Source organism: Nuphar pumila, chromosome 14 (assembly GCF_984573655.1).
Source record: "Nuphar pumila chromosome 14, dmNupPumi1.hap1.1, whole genome shotgun sequence".
NCBI classification, from domain to species: Eukaryota; Viridiplantae; Streptophyta; class Magnoliopsida; order Nymphaeales; family Nymphaeaceae; genus Nuphar; species Nuphar pumila.
Window position 1 is genome coordinate 53,994,481 of NC_143262.1, and position 6,515 is coordinate 54,000,995.

At 38.9% G+C, this 6,515-nt stretch overlaps 1 pseudogene across 1 annotated transcript; it reads right to left on the reverse strand.

Annotated features, from left to right (window-relative positions):
* Positions 1–363: 363 nt before the first annotated feature.
* On the reverse strand, positions 364–1,300 carry LOC149816833 (U3 small nucleolar RNA-associated protein 18 homolog; annotated as a pseudogene). The gene is made up of 2 exons (XR_016427644.1): positions 1,283–1,300; positions 364–1,200 (listed from the first exon to the last, which is right to left on the reverse strand). The product of XR_016427644.1 is annotated as a U3 small nucleolar RNA-associated protein 18 homolog (transcript).
* Between the last annotated feature and the right edge of the window lie 5,215 nt (positions 1,301–6,515).

Consider the following 6,515-nt stretch of genomic DNA (forward strand, 5'->3'; position numbering starts at 1 on the left):
CAATTTTCAAAATAACAGCATTCAATTTGTAGAATTTAGATCATACATAACTGAATGCAAGAAATACCCACTTTTTCAAAAAAAAAAGTCAGTCTCACGACATGAATCAGAAAAGATAAAAACACCAACAATACATATAACAGAAACTCAGGATGAACACAGCTTGGAAAAACAAATTCTGAAACCAATCTAAACTGTATACTAGATGATATATATGTGCCTAGAGATGCTCTAATACACACCAAGAATAAAAAGAGCCACACCAAGCTGAAATTAACAACTCTGCCAATAGAATATCTATGATAGAAAATATCGTTGACACTCAGCATTCTTCTAACAAGAGAGCTGGCTATCCCCCTTTCTTTCTGTCTTAATTTTTCTAAAGCTAAGGATAGCCCTCGGTGAGAAGGGACTGGGCTTAAGATGAGAAAAATGATGACAAAAAAAATGTACAAATTGCTGTCAAATCATGCATGCTCATAATGGTGAATCTTATACAAAAGCACCTTTCCAGCAGCATTTCCCAAGGCCATCAAACCTCCACCAGGACTAAAATAAAAATTTCACAAACTGTAGGTTATGTTTCATGGCAGGCCAGTTTGAGGATACACTAAGAGTTGGTAAATGCACTAATTTTAAGCTGTTATTTTTCAGGCTTGAAAAGGTTGCCAATATCCGGCCATCGTGATTAAATCTCAAACCATCAACTTTAGTCGTTAGAATGATAAGAGCTTTTATAGGCGTTTTCTTACCTCCAAGAAACTCATCTCTGTTATAAATGTTAACAATCCCACTATCCGAACCTGCTGCAAAAAGAGCACTATCTTTTGAAACACTCAGGGAAGAACTGGTAATACAACCCTCATGAACGCCATTTTGGAAGCATTTCCTTGCTCAGAGGTCCCAATGGTAAACATGTCCATCTCCACCAGAGCTTAACAGCTGATGCCCATAATTAGCGAAAGCCAAGGCACGAGCAGTTCCATTCATTTTCAGAGTTCCAATCAGCTGCTTTGTCTTGGAAGAAACCAGAAGAATATACCCCTCGTTGCCCATGAATGCTATAGTACCAGAATCAGGGGAGACTTCAAAAGTTTCCAAGCTCTTCTCTTCTGTGCCCGTCAATGGACCTATTCTGACAACCTTGGCTTTTATTATATCTAAACTGTAAAAGAACTTCCGTCTTCCACTAATGATGACCTGTGAGACATCAGGCAAGAACAAAGCTTTACGAACAGGGCAATCTCAAGAAAAATGCTCTGGATTTTAGTGTTTCTCTTACCATTAATCAGGAAAAACCTCAGCCTTCTATCAAGGCCGTCTGTAAGCAGCAACTGAGCGTTTCCGTGGAACTCAACTGAGCTAATTGGGCCATCTGATGGCTCCTCAGCATTTGCATCTATCAACCTTGAGTACTCAAGGAGTCCGGGCAATAGTTTTGTCCTACTCTTCACAAACACATCCTTGCTTGTCCGCAGAATATCATCGCCTGAATCATAATTACTTAGCTTCCTGCCGAGCTCTGTCCATTCTGTACTAGGATTCAGTTTAACATGTCGAGACCTCAGTCTCGCACGTAGTCAGCACCTGTGCTCTCACCTTCTTTGTTCCTCAATTTTCTGAGCATGTTGGTTCTTGCAATGCCAACTTTTGTCCTCTGCTCTTCTTCATCGAACCATACAGGTTTCCTTTGCTCTTGTCGCTCTCCCTCTTCGTCACTCATGTATGCTTCTTTATCATCCTCATAGATGACATCATCAACAATAGATGGTCGATCCGTACACATATAAACATTACGCTCATTCATCTCTTCCTGTGCATCTTCTGCCGCTTCCTTACCGAATTCAACAGAAGAATGAAGAAGCCCAAACAAGAAGCTCTCCAGCTTCTTCATCTCCTGCATCTCGTGATCAACTTCCGGGGTTTTCTTTTCTGCGGAATCTGCACGCTCTATTTTCCTTCTCTGACTTTTTGAATCATTGAAAATGGCATCACCTTCTCCTGTATTATCTTGAGTGAGGTTGGTCTGATTAGTTTCACTCGAACAGTTGGGATGACAACCCATCCTAGTTCACCAGACAAAGAGGAAACACAAGTTGGAAAAAGGAGAGCTGTCGAAGCATCCACATATCCGGACAGTTGGGATGACCTGAGATGTCGTGGGCTCCAGACTTCAACATATCAACTCATCCTAGCTTATCGGATAAGCTCACCGTCTCCTACACCAACTCATCTTAGCTAACCGGATAAGCTGGCAAGACCAAGAACAATATCTCAATTTATCCTACGTCACTGGATAAGTGAGTGTGCATCCAGATACTGTCCCATGATGCAATCTCTCAACTTATCCAACCTTTGCCTAGATAAATGGATGCATCCCCAGACAAGTTCCGATGATGACAATATCCCAACTTATCGGGCTTCTCTAGATAAGTGGGTGCACAAAAACACCCTCGAACCACAAATGAAAAAGGAACACAGTATCCTAACTTATCCTGCTTTTCTAGATAAATGGGTGCACGAAAACACCCTCAAACCACAAACGAAAAAGGAATGGAAATGTGAAAGAAGAAAGACCTACTTATCGTCTTCTTCCACTTCCACTTCCTCTTCTTCTTCTTGCTCCCCTTTGTGGAGTCGAAACTGGAGGCTTCAACAGTAGGAGGATCGGCTAGCTCTGGAAGATGCAAATGAAGAGAGCTAGGGTTTAAGAGGTGTCAACGGGTCGGACCTCTTCCAAAATGGATGAGCCCATACCTGGATCCGATTAGAGGTGTCGGTATCGGATTCGGATTCGGATTCGGATTCGGATCCGAATCTGATTGGATCTTTTATAAAAAAAACATACCTAGATCCAATAAAGATTACATCAACCAGACTCGGTCCATACCCAGTAAAATAACATTTTTTTATTTTTTGACATTGAAAAAATTTGATTCTTAATTTGAACTCACTCGACTCAGATCCATATAAAATTTCATAAACCATACCTGACCCGTTTAATAATCTGACCTCATTGATCCGACCTGAATACTCCCTTCTTTGAAATCGGGTCATACCGACCCGTTGACACCCCTAATTTAAGATTAGGATTTGGACATCGGGTGGGATTTTGTAGTTGGGTTAGCTGGGTGATTATACATCTGATTCAAGATGGTTGGCCACGCTTATGTTAAATCTTAAAGGGGTGGGGCATGGCTCAGGTCATAGCTAGCCTCATCAGTGTATGATAAATTGGATAGCGACGGACATTATCCGAAGCTAATCTATCGTTGATTTATTTAGCGACGGCTTAGCGACAGATAGCATATGTAGCAATTCCATGGTCGCTAATTAGTGACAGAACTGATATGTCGCTACTTATGACGCTAATTTGTGATGGATTACTGAATGTCACGATCTGTCGCGAGTTCGTTGTTAAATAAGCATTAATTTGATTTTGCGACAAATACATATCCGTCGCAAAAAATTAAAGACGAATACGTATCCGTCTCAAAATTTTATCGCCAATTTAGCGACGGATTAGCGCTAAATTACATTACATCGCAAAACATCGTTTGATTCAATTTTTGTGACAAATAAATATTTATCCCTAATCTGTCGCTAAATTTGTGATGGATATTATTCATCACCATGTCGGAGCTCCCTTGCATCTGTTGTGACAGACTTTTCTGGCTTGCTTTGAACGTATCATGAATTTTTCATTTGTTTTGAGCTGTTGTGAAATCCTCTTTTGGTCTGATTTCTAAAATCCTTTCCTCTGCACTTATACTGATTCATGGCATTCACTGTTCACAGAGTGTCTTTTGTGCACGACACCTAATCGATTTTCATGGCATTATCATTTGTGTTGCATAGCATTTACTAAGCACAACAGTAGCAATGTGATTCTCATGAATTGCATGTTTTCCATTATCGCATTTTAGGCAATTTTTTTATTGCATTTCACAATAGCATTTCACAGTGTGTCTGCTGTATTGCATTTCACATTCTTGCATACTTATTGTGTTTGCTGTATAACATTTTTTAGCTCAACAATAACATTGTGATTCTTGCATACTCATTGTGGTGTTGTTATTAGCATTTGCAGGTTGTCATTGCATAATAGCTAAATCGCAGTTGCACTTTTCTTTCATTTGGAGATTTTAAATTTCATTAATTATGTATGTGTATGCATCTGCATATTCCAAATCGTGCTTGTACATTGAGATGCATTTGTGAATGTCAATTGCATTCTTGATTAGCATCACATGTTTGCATTACATATCATTGATTTCATTTGCGAATCCATATGCTTTGCACTTGTTTTAGTTCATTCTTATTAACTTTGATTCATTCCTACATAGCATTGGTTTTTTTGCATTTGCATGATCTTTGTTATACATTAGCTGCATATATTCTGTATATACATTAGTTGTATTGCATGTGTTAGTTTGCATACATTAGTTGCATAATGTGGTTAGCATCTTCCTGTTAGCTTGTGTTTTCTTGCATGCATTTTGTTTAATATTTGATGTTTAGTATTAATTGTGTTTATGTATCATTTAGCAGTTAGTTTCATTTAGTGAATATTGCGTTCATAGTTGTAATTACATTGGTTTAGCATTATCGTTTCTTGTTTCAAATTAATTCTTAGCATTCAATTAGTGCATTTTGTAATAGTATAATTCTATTCTTTCTCTTGTGTTGCACATGTGATTTTGTATTATACTGGAAAGCGTGGAGCAAGCAAGCAATATCTTGTGAGTGCGTTCAAATCGTTATACGAAAGCACAAGCATAAAAGACTATTTTTACATTTTTTTTAGATTAAAATTTGAATTTGATTTAAATTTTGGGTTGTAATAAAACCATTTTAAACCCTCTGCGTAGGGTATTCATTTGTTGTAATAAGTAGTTCACTTTTGTACTTTTCAATTTTGGCAATAAAGAATAGTTAATTACGTGTTTGAATACATTGTATTACCCGTTCTCTGAGTTCAACCCGGTCTCTACCACTTGTGAGAACCAATTTTATATTTGGTGTATGGTTTTCACATTGCTTTTCATATAAAAATTATTTTCAAAAATAATTTTCTCAAAAACAAGACATCAAATTTTGGCATCGTTGCCGGAGAATGGTGAAATACAAGTATTCACTTTATTGCCTGGTGTTTGTTCTTGTATTCTAGGTTGTTAGTTTAATTCAGTTTTTTAATTAGGATTATTTAGTTGATTAATTAAGATTGTTTAGTTTGCTTTTCGTACTTAGGATTAAAAACATGTGTTTGCACAATGTAGAGAACTGTTTACTTTTCCAACACAACCCACCTGTAGGATTCTCTTAGAGGTGATTGTGCACGATTGGTATCGTACTCTTAGTTTGCTTTTCGTAAATTCTCTATTGAGTGCAAGTGTGTGGTGTTTGTTTGTTTCTCCTAATTAATTAGTATTTGTTTTTTTTACTCGCTTTGTGGTTTTGCATGGTTTGGCCGCTATCACGTTAGTTAGGTAGAAAAAATCAAAGCTAGGATGGTTGTTGCATCGGTCTACCTCATGGTGTATGCAAGGGTGACGCTCACTTGACCCCGAGCTTATCGAGTCAATCGAGGACCCCGAGTCCCTTATCAGGAGAGCCCATAGAACTGCAACCATGGTTGAGGAACAATAGATGATTTGTCCTCTTAGGGAGTACTTCATGCCCAACACCTATACTCCTGCCTCCTACTTCACGAGACCTGATGTAGGAGCGAACCACTTTGAGATTAAGTCCAGTGTGATCCAGATGCTACCTTCGTTTTATGTCCATAGCAATGAAGACCCATATCGTCATCTCGACAAGTTTCTTGAGGTTTGTTAGACATTGCGAATCAACAATTTTGGAGATGATGCTATGAGGTTGACCTTATTCCCCTTCTCTCTCAAGGATAAAGTCAAGCATTGGTTGAAGGCGTTAGATATAGTTCAAATTGCCACTTGGGAACATATGCAAAGGGAGTTTCTCAAGAAATATTTCTCAATTGGTAAGACGAACCAATATCAAAAGGCCATCACCAACTTTTCGCAAACAGAGGGAAAAATGTTTCACGAGACTTGGGAGAGAATGAAGGATCTTCTCTGCAAGTGTCCCCACCACCAGTTGCCTCGCTGGCAACTGGTGTAATATTTCTATGACGGACTTACTGAGAAGAATCGTCAAATGGTTGATGCTACGTGTGGAGGCACTTTTATGCTCAAAAGCGAAGATGAAGCATGGTCGCTTTTTGAGATATTGAGCGAGAATTCAATGCACCATGCTACGGCTTCACGTTTTGATAGGGCCACACCTGCACATAATAGCGCTAAGAAGGCAGGCATTTTCAAGATAGGGATGAACCTTGAGTTGAGCAACATGGTCGACCAACTGTCCTAGAAATTGGATCAGTTGTTGTCGGGTCTCTCTTCTGCAATATAGGTGTACGCGTTGTGTGCTAGCCTTGCACACCATGTTCTTGAATGCTTAGTTGCACCACAGTACCCTGAGTTTGTCTAAGAGCA